Consider the following 23,447-nt stretch of genomic DNA (forward strand, 5'->3'; position numbering starts at 1 on the left):
AATTTTTACAATAAAATTTTCCACTCAAATTGTTGATAATATGCATGGGGGAAAAATGCATAAAAAAATAAAAAATAAAAAAAATAAAATAGAAGCATTTTCGCTATAGTGGTCTCATACTTTTGGATACCACTGTATGAAACTGCCATTGCCTAATACTGGGACAAACCTAGTTTATATTACATCTGCAGGGAACATGCTTCACCTACAGATGGCAGTAGAGACACACACATATCAAAAGTAGTTTGCAAGTGGACCTTTCCTTTCAAGATGAATCATTTTTGCTTTATCCAACCAGGAGCCAGTAAATATCGAACTGTATGACACAGCAGCACCCATAAACCTCACTTAGCACACTGGCTTTTACAGCTTTTACAGATGAGTTACTGAGCTAATCCACTTCTTTGTTGTTTTATGAAGTCTGTGCATATGCATGCACCTGTCTGTTCTAATGAGCTACAATCAATGACACCGTGTATCAAAGAGATAAAAAGGGCAATGTGTCTGTTGTTAAAGGCTTGTTTGTGCTACCAGTATGTGCAGGTGGGCACGGCTCCATGCACCCTGTCAAATCAGAAATGCAGTCCATGAAAGTGGCTGAAAAGCCAGTGATCAGTGTGGTTAATGTGAGGGAAGGTAAAGAGGGCAGGCCCTAAAATTACTGCCTCAGCATGGTGTACACGAGATCACCTAAATAAAGATTTAGGATATATTTGCTTTTGGTCTTTACAGATTTATATATATACAGGTGCTGGTCATATAATTAGAATATCATCAAAAAGTTGATTTATTTCACTAATTCCATTCAAAAAGTGAAACTTGTATATTATATTCATTCATTACACACAGACTGATATATTTCAAATGTTTATTTCTTTTAATTTTGATGAGTATAACTGACAACTAAGGAAAATCCCAAATTCAGTATCTCAGAAAATTAGAATATTGTGAAAAGGTTCAATATTGAAGACACCTGGTGCCACACTCTAATCTGCTAATTAACTCAAAACACCTGCAAAGGCCTTTAAATGGTCTCTCAGTCTAGTTCTGTACGCTACACAATCATGGGGAAGACTGTTGACTTAACAGTTGTCCAAAAGACGTCCATTGACACGTTGCACAAGGAGGGCAAGACACACGTTGCAAAAGAGGCTGGCTGTTCACAGAGCTCTGTGTCCAAGCACATTAATAGAGAGGCGAAGGGAAGGAAAAGATGTGGTCGAAAAAAGTGTACAAGCAATAGGGATAACCGCACCCTGGAGAGGATTGTGAAACAAAACCCATTCAAAAATGTGGGGGAGAACCACTATGCACAGACGTATGCAAGACATGGGTTTCAGCTGTCGCATTCCTTGTGTCAAGCCACTCTTGAACAACAGACAGCGTCTGAAGCGTCTCACCTGGGCTAAAGACAAAAAGGACTGGACTGCTGCTGAGTGGTCCAAAGTTATGTTCTCTGATGAAAGTAAATTTTGCATTTCCTTTGGAAATCAGGGTCCCAGAGTCTGGAGGAAGAGAGGAGAGGCACACAATCCACGTTGCTTGAGGTCCAGTGTAAAGTTTCCACAGTCAGTGATGGTTTGGGGTGCCATGTCATCTGCTGGTGTTGGTCCACTGTGTTTTCTGAGGTCCAAGGTCAACGCAGCCGTATACCAGGAAGTTTTAGAGCACTTCATGCTTCCTGCTGCTGACCAACTTTATGGAGATGCAGATTTCATTTTCCAACAGGACTTGGCACCTGCACACAGTGCCAAAGCAACCAGTATCTGGTTTAAGGACCATGGTATCCCTGTTCTTAATTGGCCAGCAAACTCGCCTGACCTTAACCCCATAGAAAATCTATGGGGTATTGTGAAGAGGAAGATGCGATATGCCAGACCCAACAATGCAGAAGAGCTGAAGGCCACTATCAGAGCAACCTGGGCTCTCATAACACCTGAGCAGTGCCACAGACTGATCGACTCCATGCCACGCCGCATTGCTGCAGTAATTCAGGCAAAAGGAGCCCCAACTAAGTATTGAGTGCTGTACATGCTCATACTTTTCATGTTCATACTTTTCAGTTGGCCAAGATTTCTAAAAATCCTTTCTTTGTATTGGTCTTAAGTAATATTCTAATTTTCTGAGATACTGAATTTGGGATTTTCCTTAGTTATAATCATCAAAATTAAAAGAAATAAACATTTGAAATATATCAGACTGTGTATAATGAATGAATATAATATACAAGTTTCACTTTTTGAATGGAATTAGTGAAATAAATCAACTTTTTGATGATATTCTAATTATATGACCAGCACCTGTGTGTGTGTGTGTATACAGGTGCATCTCAATAAATTAGAATGTCGTGGAAAAGTTCATTTATTTCAGTAATTCAACTCAAATTGTGAAACTCGTATATTAAATAAATTCAATGCACACAGACTGAAGTAGTTTAAGTCTTTGGTTCTTTTAATTGTGATGATTTTGGCTCACATTTAACAGAAACCCACCAATTCACTATCTCAAAAAATTAGAATACATCATAAGACCAATAAAAAAAACATTTTTAGTGAATTGTTGGCCTTCTGGAAAGTATGTTCATTTACTGTATATGTACTCAATACTTGGTAGGGGCTCCTTTTGCTTTAATTACTGCCTCAATTCGGCATGGCATGGAGGTGATCAGTTTGTGGCACTGCTGAGGTGGTATGGAAGCCCAGGTTTCTTTGATAGTGGCCTTCAGCTCATCTGCATTTTTTGGTCTCTTGTTTCTCATTTTCCTCTTGACAATACCCCATAGATTCTCTATGGGGTTCAGGTCTGGTGAGTTTGCTGGCCAGTCAAGCACACCAACACCATGGTCATTTAACCAACTTTTGGTGCTTTTGGCAGTGTGGGCAGGTGCCAAATCCTGCTGGAAAATGAAATCAGCATCTTTAAAAAGCTGGTCAGCAGAAGGAAGCATGAAGTGCTCCAAAATTTCTTGGTAAATGGGTGCAGTGACTTTGGTTTTCAAAAAACACAATGGACCAACACCAGCAGATGACATTGCACCCCAAATCATCACAGACTGTGGAAACTTAACACTGGACTTCAAGCAACTTGGGCTATGAGCTTCTCCACCCTTCCTCCAGACTCTAGGACCTTGGTTTCCAAATGAAATACAAAACTTGCTCTCATCTGAAAAGAAGACTTTGGAACACTGTGCAACAGTCCAGTTCTTCTTCTCCTTAGCCCAGGTAAGATGCATCTGACGTTGTCTGTGGTTCAGGAGTGGCTTAACAAGAGGAATACGACAACTGTAGCCAAATTCCTTGACATGTCTGTGTGTGGTGGCTCTTGATGCCTTGACCCCAGCCTCAGTCCATTCCTTGTGAAGTTCACCCAAATTCTTGAATCGATTTTGCTTGACAATCCTCATAAGGCTGCGGTTCTCTCGGTTGGTTGTGCATCTTTTTCTTCCACACTTTTTCCTTCCACTCAACTTTCTGTTAACATGCTTGGATACAGCACTCTGTGAACAGCCAGCTTATTTGGCAATGAATGTTTGTGGCTTACCCTCCTTGTGAAGGGTGTCAATGATTGTCTTCTGGACAACTGTCAGATCAGCAGCCTTCCCAATGACTGTGAAGCCTAGTGAACCAAACTGAGAGACCATTTTGAAGGCTCAGGAAACCTTTGCAGGTGTTTTGAGCTGATTAGCTGATTGGCATGTCACCATATTCTAATTTTTTGAGATAGTGAATTGGTGGGTTTTTGTTAAATGTGAACCAAAATCATCACAATTAAAAGAACAAAAGACTTAAACTACTTCAGTCTGTGTGCACTGAATTTATTTAATACACGAGTTTCACAATTTGAGTTGAATTACTGAAATAAATGAACTTTTCCACGACATTCTAATTTATTGAGATGCACCTGTATATATACATAATACCGGTCAAAAGTTTTGAAACACGTACTCATTCTTTATTATAATTTTTTTTTCTTTTTTTTTTTTCACATTTAGAATAATAGTAATTTCATCAAAACTATGGAATAACATAAATGGAAGTTTGGGAATTATGTTGTGACTAAACAAAATCCAAAATAAATAAAAACTGTGTTATATTTTAGCATCTTCTAAGTAGTCATCCCTTGCCTAGATTTTGCAGAAATGTACCCTTGGCATTTTCTTAACCAACTTCTTGAGGTATCAGCCTGGGATGCTTTTTAAACAGTATTGAAGGAGTTCCCATCTATGTTGGGCACTTATTGGCTGCTTTTCTTTATTATTTGGTCCAAGTCATCAATTTAAAAAAAAATTTTTTAATTAAATTTTAGTTTATAATGAAATAAATTAATATGGTGGCACAATTATATTTTTGTCTACAAAACTAATTTCAAACAATTAAGCATACGCCTTCAGATCAAAAGATTTTTAAGATCATGAGAAACATTTCAGTCAAGTGTTTCAAAACTTTTGACCGGTAGTGTGTATGTATGTATATATATATATATATATATATATATATATATGTATATATATATATATATATATATATATATATATGTTAAAATTCTTTCTCATATCCCAGCTTAATATGCAGTCAACTAAAATTAAACCATTTGTCGGTGGATTTGATAAAACTATGGTTCTGTGGCGCTATCAAAATATTGCTTTGTTTGGTCGTCTAGCCTGACTCAGCAACAATGGCTCGACCAGTGGTTTGAGTTTGGGGTTGGGCTATCTGTTTGTACAACAAGAGAAGATTTGGGTGAGTTTTCTGGAATTGGTTTGAAAACGTGATTAGTTTTGCAATTCTGTTTGGTGTAAAGTAAAGTTATGTATTTAAAGATTTTAAATTCATAATATTATTTTTATTTATAATTTTATGAATTTAAAATCTTTAAATACATAACTTTACTTTCCTATAACAGTTCCTACAACATAGCTTCTTTCTTCTTTTTAACGGCTACTTGTGGACTAAAACAGTGTTACCGCCAGTCATAAGCCAGCGATTTCATGCCAAATCGAACCCGACAGCTTAAAATACAAATAATTTTTATAGGCTTACCGTAGTGAATCGGATGGTAAGAACATTGTTTTGAACACTGATTGTTGTACTCAGTCAATAATGGCAATTTGTTAATTTTTAACCAAACAATCTTACATAGTGCAGCTTAAACTAATGTGAAATTAAAATTTGTTAAAAATGACTGCATGTCTCATTTCACATGATATCAGTAAAAAAAAAAAAGCTGTTTTAACCACTTGATGATGATGTGATGTATATATTTGCAGTATGTAATGTTAAATTTGTCATGTTTACATTCTGCATTCATTCCGCTAATTTCCTAACATACACAGCCATAATATACACCATTTACCTCCTGTTATTGTATTTTATGATGACACTGATACTACTGCAAAGATGGTCTATAAAAATTTGCCAGACAGGTGTCAGTGGGCAGAATCCAAACAAATGAATGATGATTAGAGACATATCTCACAGAAATGGGCAGAACCTTTAATGGCTTTTGGCTGCAGACAGCAAATAAATGAAGCAGCAAATCAAACAACAGAATTAATGGGCACTTAACCTCTTCAACACTGTGGACCCGCCGGTGAGTCCAAAAGAGGGCGCTATGTCGCAAAAAAGTTTTTGCTTAAAACATATATAAAAGTCTTTCAAATAGCACTTAATAGATTAATCATTATCATATGAAAGTTCTTATTCTCAGAAATGCGACTGTTTAGTTTATTGTGTTGCCCTAATACCACAGTTCGAAAGATTTTCAAAAGAATCACAAAATGAAATATGATTTCTTTAAGACATCAAATACAAACGTCTCTTTTATGTGCTGATCACTGCTGCTTTAAGCCCCAAATATCTAAAAACTTTATATCTGCTCTTACCTAATGCTGTTTTCTACAAATTGAGCTATTTTTTACTTGTCTGTGTGCTTACTTGTGTGAATAATAATGTTATATCTTAGCTGTCAAGAACAAAATATACGGTCCAGCAGGAAAATCATGCTAAAAATATAATGATTTTTCATCGTAAATATATGTTATCTACTATTGATGATACAATGTTATACATAATCGCAAAGGGGATGATATCAGCTTTCTAATGACACCTAGATTGAGCTTCTCAGAGATATTTGATGAAACAATGGGGGTGGTGCATTAACTGAAAATTAGACTGAATGTCAGTGGACGAGCACATCTGTGAGGGCTAAAATGCGTTAGAGCGCTACTTACATTTCAGATCGGCCTTTTTTTTTTTTGCTGTCATCTAGTGGAATACAATAATACTTTTTGGAAGGAGATATAGTGAACAGAACCAGAATTACATACATACATACATAATTGTGACGTCAAAGTAGGCAGAGCACTGGGTCACACCCACTGATAACCAATTGCAGTAAGATGGTGTTTAAGCTGTTTCAAACCACCGCAACAAACTCAGAAACACCCTTGTTTTGTTCAAAATGATGTCACGCCCATTAGTTCTTTGGTGTCTTAAGAAGTACACTCACTGAGCACCTTATTAGGAATATTATGGTCCTAATAAAGTCCTAGACGTGGTCTTCTGCTGTTGTAGCCCATCTGCCTCAAGGTTCCACATGTTGTGCGTTCTGAGATGATATTCTGTTCACTACAATTGTACAGAGTGGTTATCTGAGTTACTGAAGCCTTTCTGTAAGCTAGAACCAGTCTGGCCATTCTGCGTTTCTGTCCGCAGAACTGCTGCTCACTGTATGTTTTATTTTTTTGGCAACATTCTTAGTAAACTCTAGAGACTGTTGTGCATGAAAATCCCAGGAGATCAGCAGTTGCTGAAGTAGGGGTAGAGGTGTTCCTAATAAAGTGCTCAGTGATTGTATATTGCCTCCATTAGTAGGTCAGAGTTAGCCAAACCCTGACCAATGAAAAAATACAAACTTTTTGGCATATGGTTGTGTTTCCACTCTCACGTTAGCATTCATATGAATGTGCAAGGCACACAAAGTCTGGTGTGACCACACCTTAAGAAACATTTTTGATTATCAAGTGTCAAATGGGAATACTACACATAGTAATACACTGAAAATTGAAAAAGGAATAAATGGAATTTCAACCTACCCCAAATTACTGGGAAAGTTGCCCACAGTCTGCTGGCACATTACGATCAGCAGACGTCCCTAACTGTGCACCACCCGGTTGATGTGCCTCACATATTTCATTTTAAGTCAATTCCTCATGTGTTGTCTGGCCACAAATGTTAGCTTAACTAATTTTTTGTTGTTAAGTTAGAAGCCTTCTGTTATATTTTCTGCATGAGGAACTTAATACAAATATGTGCCTGTATTTCTTGCAATTCTTGCCAAAAAAGATGAACATTGTTGGTCTCACAAATGAATAAACATAAAAACAAATTCATAAAAACAGAGTGCAATTTAATTTTGAGGTTCTTCTCTTGTTATATCGCCATCTTAATCCTATTATATATTTCATTCTCTGTCAAGCAACGTCGATATAAATGAAGACAACCCATTCATAAGAATTTGGTTGTGCAAATGGGCTGTATGCAAAGCGGTACAGTGGTTCTCAACCCTGTTCGTGGAGGCCCCCAAACACTACACATTTTGGAAATCTCCCTTATCAAACACACTTGATTCAACTCATCAGCTCATTAGTGGACTCCAAGACCTGAATTAGGTGTGTCAGAAAAAGGAGATATACAAAATGTGCAGTGTTGGGGGGGCTCCAGGTACACGGTTGGGAACCACTGCATTAGAAAAATAGAAATATGGACCATTCTGTCTTATGTTCTTTTGCTTGTTGAATGTCAGGCATATTTCTATGACAGTGACATGCTCCTTATATATGCATGGAAAACTTGGTGCTCATCAAGACTAATTGGATGTTGGCTGCGTTAAATTATAAAATAATAATAATAAGTATTCAGGGATTAATCATATTGATCTACGGACACACATATCATGGCTAGTATTAAAAGTGATAGATAGTTCTTTAAAAACATCTGCAGATGGAATCCCCAAACTGCAAATGCAGGAATTAGTTTAGACTTTGTGCAGAGAATAGACACGGTTCAACATCTTAGCGCAATAATCAATTTCTCAGGAAAATAGAAAATTGTAATTATTGCACTGGCACGCTGCACCTGGCGTGTTCAAGAAAACAGATCATTGCAAATATGATGCTACTCTGAATAAGGTCTATTGTGATTTTGTGATAAAAGCAAACTAACTAATTTGATTTCCATCTTTAAAAATGCTGAGCTTAATGTTTCATCCAATATTTTATGACGTGAAAATTTACTAGGAATGACCCAGCTCAGAGCTATTCACAATGTATTTTTAATTATTTAATTTAATTTATTTAATTTAATTAATGTCCTATTTGGCATACTAATGTTCTTTCACAACATTTGTACCTTGGTGATAAATGTTTGAAAGTAATGCGAAATAAGAAAATGTGTGACATACAATTCAGCCTCTTGAGCGCTCACACAAGTCAGGTGGTGCTGACACTTGCTAACAAAATCTTGTAAAGTCTTTAATGAGCCTTGCCTGGTGTGAAGTAGCTGTCAAGAGGGTACACCTGTGAGGGAGAGGTTTCACTAATTGGTTTGACATTACCTCTCTTTCTGTACTTTCATTTCATACATGGAGGTGTGAGATGATTATTTTTATGAACGTTTCTGATAAAAGCTGAAGTAGAAATCATTAGATTTAGAAAACATTTTTATTTTTATCAAAGCAGGTAGCATATGCAAAACAAATGATGCTAGACCTTTTGTCAGAACTAATTTTACTTTTCTGAACCATTTTGAGAAACCTATCGGTTAGCGATCCAATTCTTTTAAATGGCAGTTGCTCAGCTGGCGCATACAGCCTTGGAAAAACGTGACCTGAACTTCCCCCCAGTGGATGAAGCTAGAACTACAGTGCAACAGTGCGCAATAGCACTGAGACCAAAACAACGTTCTTTCACTCACTTTTTTGAATATTATAAACTTAAATGTATCCGAAAATCAGATGTGATGTGCCTTTCACATCACATCTGATTTTTGGAAACATTTAAGTAGTAATTACATGCTCCGACCTTAACCAAACACTAATCCTAACCCTAATCTAATTAATACTTTGACCAAATCAGCATTGTTTTGCTATGCAGAGATCAAAAGGGACGTAACATTAAGGGCACAGCGCAGGCAATTCTTTGGGCGTGAACATTTTCCGCAAGGTGGTGCTTGTCCGGAATTTGGCACATTGGGTCTGACTTATCGATTTCCCGAGTGATCATGTTGCCTGATCAAATTATTATAACTCCTGGCAGCAGACAAGGTAAAATACAAGTCTATTTCACACTGTTAAGAGCCCACCAAAAAACTGGTTGAAACTATAATATAATTAAACATTTTTGAATGATATGGTGCTTGCAACAAAATGTATTTCATCAGAATGCACCATTACTTTTGAATAGCAGTCAAAGAAGAAATATGCTTTTTGCACACATAATGGTGCAGCTAGTTAGCCAAACCTTGATCCCCTTAGCGATCACACTAGATTTTGTGTTTTATTCATATAGCGAAAAGACTTTTGATCAATAGAGGATCTACTGTAAATGTCATAGATTGACCTCTTAGGCCACGTCCACGCTTATACATTTTAATTTGAAAACACATCTTTTTCTCTACGTTTTGTCCTTCCATCCACACTGAGCTTTTTGAAAATGATCTCCCAAGTGGATACATTTGAAAACAGCATCTTTGCATTCTAGTGTGGACAGGGAAAATGGAGATATCTTAAAACGATGATGTATTTGTTGTCATATGATGCAGTCATGTGTTCCATTCAACCCAAAACAATCAAGATGGGGGCCCATGTTGTAGCGGCGTTAATGTGCCTGCTACCCACTTTGATAGCATTGTTAAAGATAAATGTTACTTTGTACAGTCTTTACATTGCATTCCTTTAAAGGCGATGGGAAGTTTTCTCGTAATTGCACACTTGGACAATTGTGTTTCAGACCGCACATGGAACGCCGATTTTTTGCACGTGCAGTAAGGGGATTTAAGGATTTTCATAAGTTTCACTGTGGACAAGAAACTTTTGGAAAACGCTTAAAAATAGCAGTGTGGACAGAGAGCATTTAGAAAACTAAAATTAATGTGGACATAGCCTTAAGGCCCGGGTATACTTCATTTTTCCGTGTTCCAGATCGTATCGCGCCGGCCAACTGCATTGCCTTAGTGAGTATACTTTTCTGACCATGAATGAATAGGAACGCATTCGATGCATAAGCACTACAACTGCTTTATGACACTCTTTTTGTACAGTCAATGGCCAGCGCATGTGCAGACGACACAAACAGCCGCGCTGCTGTGCTGATGATGCAGTTTGCATCACACATACTGTGCACGGAGCAATCCGTAACGTGGACACCCAAAGTGTACTTTGGCCTTTAGTGCAATAGAAAGAATACAAATGCATGTGTGCAGTGCACACATTTTGATACTAATCAAAATACTTCATATTGAATCACACAGTATATCTGTTGTTTTATCAGTTTAATCAAAACAAACTTCTTTTTGTGAAATGTTTTGTTTGAAAAATGTGCATGTGGTAATCTTTCTTTAAAATAAATGCCTCTAGGTCTTTGATTTTGTTATCTAATGCAATGAAATTCATACATTTTTTTAAGTTTGCGTTAAGTGTCCAATTTCTTTTTTAGGCCATTGTATACCCACATTGTTAAACTTGTTAAAGACAGGACAGCAAGAAAATGTTATTTATTATGGGACAGACTAAGGCCTGTCAGTCCTGTACAATATTCTTTGTGCACAGAAGGCATCAGCCAATTGTGGACAGGGAAGGCCAGAGTTTAGGATGCATGGGTCAGCTTCCTGTGCAGCTGTGGCCACCATGTGGAACAAACATTCTGCTGCTGGGTCACGCATGAGATGTGGCTTGTAACAGGGTGTGTCTACTCATGCTAACACTCCTCACTGCACACACGCCCATTACCCAGCTATGACCTCATGGTTTTTAACAAGTGCACTTGCATGGCTTTCACAGAGTTCTTCATAAGTCAGATTCAGATTATGGGTTGTCTATATTTGGAGGCAAAAATCAAATTTGTATTTGCCCTGACAATAAAGGAGAGAAAGAGAGAGCGAGAAACAATTGTCTCAAAACGTATTTGGACACTTGAGTCACACTTCAAAATCTATGAATGCCATTGAATTAGTGTGGCCAATGTACAAAGATAACGACACATAGAATAAAGGAAGGAAAACAGTTTCAACCCAACATATAAGTGTCAGATACAACATTCAGGAAGAGACAGCAAGGATGACAGGTTACAGGATGCTGCATGTCCCTTTATAGCTGTTTCACGCCTGAATAAGTGATCAGACACAGCTGTCCTTGGAAAGTCAAATAAAAAAATTTAAAAAATAAGGTGAGAGTGGTTGATAGTGTGCCAGTACAGTTTTCCTCTGGTGTGTAACAAAGCCACTTACATGACTAAGACCAGCAATCCTTAAAATGAAAAGCATTTACTCTGCAGTTCTGTGTATTGTGTTGGCAGGGTCTTTTAGCTGGGATGTTTGGGAGATCATCAAATCCCATTCAGCTCTTTCAGCTGTTTCAGTTTTTGTTTCAGTTTTAGTAGTTATAATTAAGGAATCAGTTTAGGGACCAACAGAACACTTACAGAATTATTTACAAATAAAATAAACAAGACCTTTGAACTTAAGATTGGCAAAACCTGCTAGAGGAATTTTTAAATGTGATTAAAAAAGCAAAATGAAACTGTTGAATATATGCAGTTTTCTCTTTCCATTATTTTATTTCAGTTTATAATTTTTTTCTTCTTATAGTTTTAGTATACAAAGATAACCCTGGAAAGAACTAGTGGTTGACCGATATGTCGATATAGAATTACTGAGTTTTAATAAACACTTATTTACACAATATTTACTTAAAATTGACAAAAAATATTGGAAAACAGAAAATAGGCTGCTAGGCAGAATGACCAGATACTAGGCAGAATAAGAGTGTATGACAAATAATTGCTAATAAAGCGCATTGCGCATAATTTAATACAAATAGTGTATTAAAAAAATGAATGGAATTAATCACACCACCACAATTTTCCTACCAACGGAGCAATTCAGGATGAAGTGCCACCTCCATGTTTTTCGAGTCAGCAGGGGGCAGTAAGTGCTGCTCCAGATGTTTCCTAGTGAAATGTCCAACAAGGGGAGCCAAAAGGGAGTGAAATAGTGTCTAATTAGACGAGGTTATTAGTCGGGGGTTTTAAGTAACGTACCTCTCTAACCTAAAAATTTAACCTAAACCTAACCCATAGTGTTTTAAAAAAGCAAATGAGAGGTGAACAAAACAGACATCCTTACCCTAAACCAACACCTAAACCTAACAGATGTTGTAAAATAAAATACGACATGAAAAGCACGTCAGCTTGTATGCTTGACTGATCTCAAACCTCAGTCCTCCGAGTTCAAAGTCCAACTCTCTATCAGGTGAGCTACTGCAAAAGTTAATCATATTGGATCTATTATACAAGCGTTTAAATTGATCGCTTTTCAAATTATGTTTTATAGTATAGGTGCTTCGATATCATGACATAGCAGGGTGTGAGTAAGAGAGCAAAAATAAGTGTTTATAAAGTCATAATCATCTGTTGTAGTCATAATTTGTGTGAAAGTTAAAAAAAATACGCACAGTTGTTATAGCACCTCTAGAGTTAATTTCACCTGCAAACTGCAGCGAAACGTAGAATTTGAAACGAAATTTCATCAGTTTGCAAAAACTTTGTTATAGTAACGTTCATGCTATGAGACTAGGTTGCATTTAACATTTACTGCCTTTGTCTTCTTACACACATCTTGCACTTACGGTGTTAAAGTTTTGTACAACAAAATGCTCTCTAGAATGAGAATGTCCCTTCCCCTTATAACAAAGGTTATTGGCTGTTTTAAAAAACTACAATCCCTTTCTTTATGTCCCACCCCAACTTCCTGTTTCAATAGGAAATACGTCAACACATGAAAAAGAATGGTGTTCGTCAAACTTTTTTTACATTTTTTTTTATGAGGTTTTAAAGCCCTCTGATGGATGGAACATTAATTATCTATCCAGGCTTGGTTGGGATGTTTGACATTGACAGCGGTGATGGACTGGAGAGAGAAGTGCATTTAATCAGCATTTGTCCCGCTTCAGCACTACTTATGGGCTGCAAAGCATTCTCTTGTCTCTGCCAGACATATCTCTTTGGACCTTACAGAGTATCTCACATATGCCCGCAGTTTGCTGTCTTTTTAACAATGATTGAGATTTAGATTTTGGTGAGTAAAGATGGTCTTAGTTTGAAATGATTGGACCCTCTGGAGCACTGACAGAGCATTGAGGGTTCACTGGCTCAATGAATTGGACTTTGGCACACAGCGATCCTCCAAGAGACACTCACAGACAAAAAGCCAAAAGAGAGAGACATGTTGCTCATCTTTGAGAGTCATGTTTGGTTATTAGAGTTGTGTAGAATTGTGTACAATTCATCTGAGCACATTTTTCCAAATAGTTTTGGAATAGTTCGGAATACAGAATGTTTGCCTTCGTAATCTTTTATTAAAATGTAATAACTTGCTTCACCTCTGAAAAGACTTTCCTTTTCGACTGACATCACTAAGCCCTCTTACTTTTCAACCCCACACCCTCCAACTTCCTGGCTTCATTCTAATTTGCAATGCACATTTGATAATGGTGTTTCACTCTGACTTTAATTGCAGCTCTTGAAAGATCTATGCCAATATGTGCTTATGTACTGCATGTTTGTTTGTGTGAGCATGTGTGTGTATGTAAGATAATAACATAATATGATAAATTCCTAACATTTTAGGCTATGCATAAATACAGTAAATGGGAGGTCTTTTCTGTGTGGGATCATGGACAGCAGGGAAAAACAATGCTAAATGCAAATAATAAAATGCAACTAACCAATTGTGCATATTTAGGATAGCAAAATGAATAGACTTATCCACCTTTTTAAAGGGAGGAGAAAGTGCATCACATACTGTATATTTTGTTGCTGATGTTAAAGTAGTGTGTCCAATCAAACTACACGACATTTTGGTGCAAATTCACTTGTCACTTGGGAATATAGCTAATACTAAAACAATAATTAGCCGAGTGTTTGTGCTATGTGTTAGGCTGGTAAATCACACTTTTGCTGTTGTTTTTACAAAATTTTAAATTTTCATATTCGACCTGTGTGATGTTAATAATTGTTTATATTTTTGGGCCTTTGCAGTTCATTGTAATTTGAATGGGGCTAAAGGCCCCCAGGGGTAAAAGGCACTGTTGATTTTATTTTCTCCCAAATCACTAAACCGCCAACCCGATCTCATGAAAATTTGTACATACTTTACGAGTTGGCTAATGGCTATTTCATATGAATGCGTACGATTTCATCACGTGCAAATGCCCAGATGTGTAATGCGTAAGTAAGTGCGAGTTCTGTGCATGAGGTGTCAAAGACATGCTTATTAAAATGATGCCCTTACCCAAACCCCTTATCTAAACCTAACCTATCAGTAGAGTGTGTAAACATGATAGAAAGCTGTTGTGTGTGACAGAAGCTCACTGTTGCATATTAGATGGAAACGATGTCCAGCGACGTCATTGGCTGTTGTGAAAGTTGTACGATATCATACGAATTGGCCAAATTTAGAAAAGTCGTACAAATCCTTACGATTTCACTGTGAGAGTGTGTTGAAACAGCAACAAAAACTACCACAGTAGTGGTTAAGGTGTTCCTTAACACCTGTTCATCACTATATACTACAAAGTATTCCTGACCCAATAGTTCACTGCATGCAATGTCTAAAGTCTGAAATTGAGGTAATTTGATCTAATATTTAATAATTATTTAAAATGTTCAAAATTTATGTAACTTATGAGAATCCCTAAAATTATCACATTTATCTTAAGACAAAATATGTATTTGTCATTTTCACTTTTGTTCACAGTTATTAAATCAAAGGTTTTTTAATAACTGTCCAATAAGTGAAAAGATTTCACGTAAAAAAATAAATAAAAATAAAAAAAAAAGCCCCCATAAAACATTGTTTTTATTAAGTGGGGTGAATAGGTTTATGAAAAATGTTCAAAGTGGGTTCATATTGACTGATGCAATCACAGTGGAGATTAATTTGTTTATAGAATGCTTGAGATGTTATTTTGAATAAGCATTATTTTAATTTGTTACTAAAAAAAACAAAAAAAAAAAACATCTTGCTGTCTGAAAAGTATTTACCTAAGTTAACATATTTTGCCATAGATGTAACTATTGTCCCTATATTTACACGGTATCACTTTAAACCCCCCTGGGGGCCTTTTACCCAGAGTGTGTAGGCCTGTTATGCCAAGTTTGTACCTTTTTTTTTATTTATTTATTTTTTTTAATTTTAATCAAAACAACCTTCTGTTATTATTTCTATTCACACAAATTATGTTACGCCAACAATATTCAATAAAAGTACATTTCATTTATCAATCTTGATACACTGTGACCAGAAAAAAAGCTAATTTTCCTTTAGGTGTGGCTTTAGCCCCATTGTACCCAACCATTCAATGTTTGACATTGAGGACATTTTTGTTTAATTTTGTATGATAAACAATTTTTGTACTCCACTTGAAGTCCAGTGTAAAATCTGGGTCCTAAAGCAAAACCAGCAAAGAACCAGTGAAGTATATATAAGGGAGACTGTTTCTAGTTGTCACACTTTTTACTCCAGTGAATAATTCTCAGGGTAGGTATATTTTTGAAAGTCACTTTCTGCATTGCCACATACCTTGTTTTGGCTACAAAAAGCTTTTGAACATTTTCACTGTTATTGCCAAGAAAAAAGATATACAGTTCATTAACACACGTTGACCTTTGACAGGGCATGTTGTCACCCTGATATAAGTTGTCTCAATGGAACCTGCTCTTAAACCAGTGGCGTACATTTTATATGAACATATATTTTATATATATATAATATCAAAATTAGATATATTACAATTAAACATGTTGGCCAACAAATATTTTAATTGCTAAATTATATAAATGTATACGTTTTAAAAAGTGACAACATGAAAAATTCTGACTCTCATGAAACCTGACTCTCATGAAAAATACCTTCTAACCTTTTGGTAAAAATGTGCCTTCATAATATATTTGACTGTTGCCAGAATGTATCCCAGTGTAGTTTGATGATATTTGCTTGTTTACCCAAGAGCTTTAACAAAACTATGATGAGAGTAAAAATGGAGGGGAGAATTCACAAAAAGTATTCAAATTTAAGAGGGTTTGAAACTAGGTGATTTAAAAAAATAATTAAAAAAATATAAAAAAATAAATAAAAGAAAAATGACAAAAACTCTTGTTTGAGAAAACACACATTTGTGCAATTGGAGATAAAGCCCTTGTGACAACTTTCCTGTGTGACAACTAGTACCGGTCATATAAACTTATATTCCAAAAATAAAACATGTTATTTTCTTTAGTCTGCCTTGAGGTTCCATTAGTTCATCTCAAAGTCATTCCGTTGTTTTCTTTCTTTTTGTATAAACCGTCAGGATGCAGAAGTGCATTGAAAGCATGACATTTTGTCCTTGTGTCACAAAATAAAATAATTTTTGAAACTGAAGAGATACTTCTAAGCAGTAAACTGCAGAAAGCATTATAAAAATATAGACATTATGTACAAAAGCTCTTGGGTATCAAGTATACACCATAGATACACAATAATGTTCTCTTGGGCATTAACAAGCCCTATAACCAACTAAATTTTGGCTTGTGGAATGACATATCTATAAAATATCAACATGAAGCCTAATGATAGGCAGACAGTACTGATAGTCAAATTCTTTAATGAAGAGAACAAGCTGAGATTAGGGGACTGATTTGGTTGCAACTGTTATTAAATATATTCTGAGCTTTTACTTGTTTCCTGTAGGGTCTCGCTGCAGTTACAAGCATGTCACTTTATCTATATAGAGAGATCACATCTTCCCTGTGATATATTTGTGCCTGGCAGCACCTTCTAGTAATCCACAGTGTTCCAGGAAGAGTCTGTCCTTTTGTTGAAAAATAATTATGTTTCCACACAATGCTTCATCCTTTTTTTTTTTTTTTTTTTTTTTCTGTTTTATGCTCGTTGTCACAGTGTAATAAATTGAAGAGTCTACAACTCGGAATATTGAGTGTAAATCTAATTTATTTTCTACATAAAACAAATTTTTTGAGTACAAATATGAAGTTGTGTGATGTTTTGATTTTTTCTTGATGATTTGTTAGTCATTTAGGTACTTTACCTATTGTTTTTCAATTGTCCTGTATACTGTCGTTTCCAATGTTGCAATCCTTCAAATGTAACATGTATATTATATGCATGCTGTTCTTTTTCACTGTAGGGCTGTTTGAAGCATATACATTCAGTAGGACAGTGGCTGTTTGTACACACGTACTCATTCTTTTTTATTACTATTTTCCATATTGTAGAATAACAGAAAAGTCACAAAAAATAAAACTTATCTTATATTGTAGCTTCTTCAAAGTATATATTAGTTCTGGTATATATATATATATATATATATATATATATATATATATATATATATATATATATATATATACACACACACACTACCGGTCAAAAGTTTTGAAACACCCGTTCTTTATTATAGTTTTTTTTCTTCACATTTTAGAATAATAGTAAAATCATTAAAACTATGGAATAACATAAATGGAACTATGGGAATTATGTTGTGACTAAACAAAATCCAAAATAAATAAAAACTGTGTTATATTTTAGCATCTTCAAAGTAGTCACCCTTTGCCTAGAATTTGCAAAAATGTACTCATGACATTTTCTCAAACAACTTGTTGAGGTATCACCCTGGGTTGCTTTTTAAACAGTATTGAAGGAGTTCCCATCTATGTTGGGCACTTATTGGCTGCTTTTCTTTATTATTTGGTCCAAGTCATCAATTTCAAAAACGTTTTTTTTAAATTAAATTTGAGTATTATAATGAAATTAATTAATATGGTGGCACAATTATATTTTTGTCTACAAAACTAATTTCAAACATTTAAGCATACGCCTTCAGATCAAAAGATTTTTAAGATCATGAGAAACATTTCAGTCAAGTGTTTAAAAACTTTTGACTGGTAGTATGTATATATATATATATATATATATAACTGCTTAATTACCAAAAGTGTATAGGATCACTAAAAACCGTAGATATATAAAAGTGTAGGTTTTTTTTCCCACTTCCATAAGTCATATTTTTATGATTATTTCATATCTATCTATCTATCTATCTATCTATCTATCTATCTATCTATCTATCTATCTATCTATCTATCTATTATTACAAGACAACTGACTACTACAAGTTAATTTTCTATGTGACAATGGTGAATTATCAGTATTCCATACATATGTGTTTACACATACATATAATGCATGCTAGTTCTTACTCAAGGTGGTGCTGATGTGTCAGTGATTGACTTGATTTACATTTGAAATTACACTCAAAAAGGATGTTTGCTGCTTGTTCAAGTTACTGAATTCAAATAAACTAAATCATCACAATTCTAGAACATTTTGTCATTTCTTGATTTCATTCCGTTCTATCCATTTAAATTCGTAAAATGGAAGTTTACTTTATCCATTTGAGTTGGGACCACATGATTACTTTTTGTAGTTTTAATGTGGAATTCATGAAACTGGGCAGGGGATTTCCCACCATGCTTGGGACTGGATAGGGAGAACAAATATTGAAATTAAGTGTTATTTTATGCATTTTGAGCAAAATGAGAATATGAGAATATTTGTTAATGTTTAATGTTCTGTTATATTGGTATTTAAAAAGAGTCTGTCTGTTATGCTGGAATTTTGGGAGTTACCATTGTGGTGAAGAATGGTGCTTGTGCTTAGGATGAGGATGGACTTTCACTTTCAAGTGACACTTGATTTGAGTGCTGCTTTGTTAGTTCTATGAGCACTTGCTATTATATTGATAGTGCAACAGTTTCAATGTACATAAACTTACTCACATGGCATATACTAATGTTGATAAAATAGATTAAGTTTGACCAACATAAGAAAATGTGTTAAATAAAACTTCGTAAATTGAGTTTGATAAACCTAATGAAGTTGAGTTAAAACTACTATAGTACATTAATTTAACCTAATCCAACTAAATTATGTTGGCTCAATGAAACTGACTTAATCTGAATGAAAGACATAACATTTCTTGTAAAAACTTTCTACATCTCAAATAAGTAGGGATAATGAGTACATTTTGTGTGCTATTTGACAAAGAAGCAATGTAGAATAGTATGATTTAGCAATTGACATTTGGGTGTACTACTGAAATTATGAAAATTATGCATCTATTTAGACTAAAAATGTGCCTGAGAAAATATATATGTGTTGCTTATGTTTAGATTATATGTAATGTATAGCTTAATATGTGTTTGACAGCCAGTAGCGTCTCATGAAATTTCAGTCTGGAAGTAATGAAACATGTTCTACTGTATATTTGTGGCATCATCTATTTGATATACGAAAAATAAAACACCAATATATCAGAATATATTCTATTCTATTATTTTCTAATTGTCTTGAAAATGTTTTTAAAATTTGACAATATCTGGGCATTTTGTAGGTTAATTTGTGATAGATATACATGCCAGGTCTCTAATGACCCAAGCATGTAATAATGTTTGAAACACTCATGCATTTAAGGAGTTCATGCAGGGCATGTGTTGACTTCCTTAGCACAATCCAGTCCAACTCTGAAAAGACTACTATCTTTTATTCTTGATTTTAATAGATGATTGCATGAATAACTAGAAAAGGATACTGTAGTTTGCCAAGACAAACCTATATTTTTGGTTTGCAGAGCCTTCCCTGAAAGTTTAAAAAAAGATTTAACCCTTATAGTTTGAAAGTTAAACAGCCAATACAGATAGACAGACAGGCAGAACATTCAGTCAGTGTATAAGTAATTTTTGTAATTTTTTGTTTGTGTGCTATGGGCAAGACATACATTATTACAGTCAAAAAATTGCAGTGGAAGTCTATGGGATTTTAGACAATATACAAGAATGAATGATTAACATCATGGTTTTCATGGATGGAACTCTAAAACAGCATGCCTCTGTCTTCTGTGAAGCATTGGTACATGAATCAGTCGGACAATTCAAGTTTTTCTAAAGGATCTATTCTAAACACTGCCGTAGAATTGGCAGAGACGGGGGGCACACGTCCCCCCCAATGCTGTGAAGGGGGTGATTTGCCCCCATCATGCATCTGTCCTTGTTTATATATTTTAATCAATGCTGAAAATAATTTTGTTTGAGATACCTTGCAATTGCGTGGCTGTGAGTCTGTCATATTGAGACAAAACAACAGAAGTCCCCCCTCCATTGAACTAGTTGGCATCGCCCAGCTAAACGGCGGTGACACGTGGTACCTGTTACTTTTCTCAGCGCTGGCCAGGATGCTTGAACTCACAGTCATTTATTATTACTCAGCATTAAATGTTTTTACAGATAATGCTGAGGCAGATTTTCATTCACAGGTATGAATCCTTGCAATTATCAGTTTTTATTAAAAATAAATATCCATTGTAAATTGTCTCCAAATGGATATAAAGTGTTCTTAGATTTAAATGCGGATGAATGGAGGATTCAGATTTCAGAGAGTCAAGCGTCCCCTGCAGGAATAAAACACCCAAGACACTCTGTGGCTGACAATGTGCAATTTCGGTCTGTAGGTCTGTAACCCAAACAAAACTTTCGTATGAATTTAGAAAACATGAAATACATCACATGAGTCATATGTGGAGTCAGTGAAGATGTTAAAGGCATCCATAGAAATGATCAGTTGTTTATCATGGTGAGGAAAGCAGACAGGCATTTCAGATGAGCAGGTAAGAATTGTCATTTTCTGAAAGGAGACATTTTGTTCTGAAACATTAACCCTAATGGTTTTTCTGAATGTTTGATATGATACAGTGTATAAATATTTAAGAGTATGCATTAAATTAGGGATGACACGTTTATATGGTTAATTTAACTGTAAGAATTTAGAATCCACGGTTAAAAACATCTCGGTTACGTATGTAACCTCGGTTCCCTAAGATGAAGGGAACAAGACTAATGCATGTGGGGAGTATCCTTCCACACAACCTAGTTGAAACCTCTCTACAATAATGGCAATATTCTAATATTGGCTATGGTGTTTGAGCACCACCCTTTTAGGTGTGAAGCTGTCCGCTATAAAAGCAGGTGCACAAACACCATTCCTCAGAATTTTCTGACTGAGTGACAAGGAGCGCATCGCTCGCACCTCAGAAGAACTCTGAGTCTTGTAGTGCGGCCAGCGTTCGCAATATCTCGTTCCCTTCATCTCAGGGAACCGAGGTTACGTACATAACCGAGACGTTCCTTTACGACTCAGTACACTTGACATTTCGTGATATTGTATGGGGTTGTATGGGGAACAGAATCCCATCACGCCGCACTACACGACATAACCTTCCAGAGAGGAAACATGATGCCGTGGGATGGCAACCAATATGAATATGCTGCAAAAGAGTGACCCTCATGTTGGGCCAGGAGGGGAGCACTCAGAATGAATATATGAACTATAGTCATACATTACGAATTAAACCCTTCACGAATCCAGTTGAGAAGGGAGTTTATTTATAATGAAAATGATTGTGACTTTCTAGTAAATTACAACGGCCTGATGCAGGTGGTTGTATAAAATTATGGGAAGCCCGTATTTAAGGGGAGGGGCGTAAGTATATTTTTGGCAAATGAAATAGCAAGCGCTCTAAACAGAGAGGACTTGTGAAGAGAGAGACGTTACGTCTAGGTTGTAAAACCTTGCGAATGTGTTTTGAGAAGACCGTCCTGCTGCAAAACATATGTCTTGTAAAGACACACCGTTCGTCCATGCCCATGAGGAGGCCATACCTCTAGTTAAGTGTGCTTTAAAACCAATTGGGCAGATCTTACCCTGCGACTCGTAAGCCAGTGCAATCGCATCAACGATCCAGTGAGAAAGTCTTTGCTTGGAGATGGACATTCCTTTTGTGCGTCCTCCATAGCACACAAAGAGCTGATCAGACAGTCTGAACTGCCGGGTGCGCTCAACGTTTGTGTATAGCACCCTCACAGGGCAAAACAAATGCAAGGATTGTTCCTCATCCGAATTAAATGGAGGAGGGAAGAAAGCTTGAAGGTGAACCACCTGCGCTCTGAAGGGCGTGGTTAGAACCTTAGGCACATAGCCTTTTCTGGGTTTGTCAATTGATAGTGTATGTAAGTCACCAACCCATTTTACTGAGGCCTGACCCAGCAGTAGTGTGGTCTTAATGGAGAGCATGCGCAAATCAACAGAGTCCAAATGTGAGTCGGGACTGTAGCCGGCCGAGGTGGATTTAATCGTCTTGCTCCTCTAAGGAACTTTATGATTAAATCATGTTTGCCTATAGTGGCAAGGTTTCAGGTGCATGATACACAGATATAGTCACCACATAAACTTTGAGCTTTGACAGAGTGAGTCCTGCGTCTAATCGCTCTTGAAGAAATATGAGAATTTCATGTATGGGGCAGTTTACTAGATCTTTGCCATGTGAAAGACACCAATCAGTGAACACATTCTATTTTAGCGCATAGAGGCGTCCAGTGGACGGTGCTCTGGCCTGTAAAATGACTGTAAATCATGACTGAATGCGTCAGTTCTGGTGTATTAGCACGCTCTGTTCAGGGTCCACACATACAGGTTCCACAGCTTGGACTGGGGATGCCAGATTGTGCCTTGCGCCTGAGAGGTGATCCCTCCTCAGCTGTATTTCCCATGGTGAGCTGTATAACATCTCTATCATTTCCAGAAACAATGGCTGATTGGGCCATTTTGGCGCAATTAACTGAACTGTTTCCATGTCTACTCGGACTTTGCTGATGGCAGGATGAAGGTGGCGCATACTTGCGTTTTGCCGGCCATACATGGGCCAGCGTGTCATGGAGACATATATACACCACTACTGTTGTGTTGTCCAAACGAATCAGAATGTGGTGATTCATAATATCGGAATGAAAAGCTCCCAATGCCAGAAAGACAGCCAGTAGCTCTAGGCAGTTGACATGTCACAGCCATTTCACACCTGTTTCCAGGTGTTGAAAGTCAGGCATCCATTACACACTGTGCCGCAACCTGTGTTGGATATATTTGTGGTTAGCACTTTCTTTCTGAAAACTTGACCCAGCAAAACACCCTGTTGGTTGAAGGCTAGCTAGATGGAGCTAGAGCAGCCAGACAGTGGTGAGTTACCACGATGCACATGAAAATGTGCAAACCCCGGTGCAGGGTTTG

The sequence above is a fragment of the Myxocyprinus asiaticus genome, chromosome 35 (genome assembly GCF_019703515.2).
Source record: "Myxocyprinus asiaticus isolate MX2 ecotype Aquarium Trade chromosome 35, UBuf_Myxa_2, whole genome shotgun sequence".
Taxonomy (NCBI): domain Eukaryota; kingdom Metazoa; phylum Chordata; class Actinopteri; order Cypriniformes; family Catostomidae; genus Myxocyprinus; species Myxocyprinus asiaticus.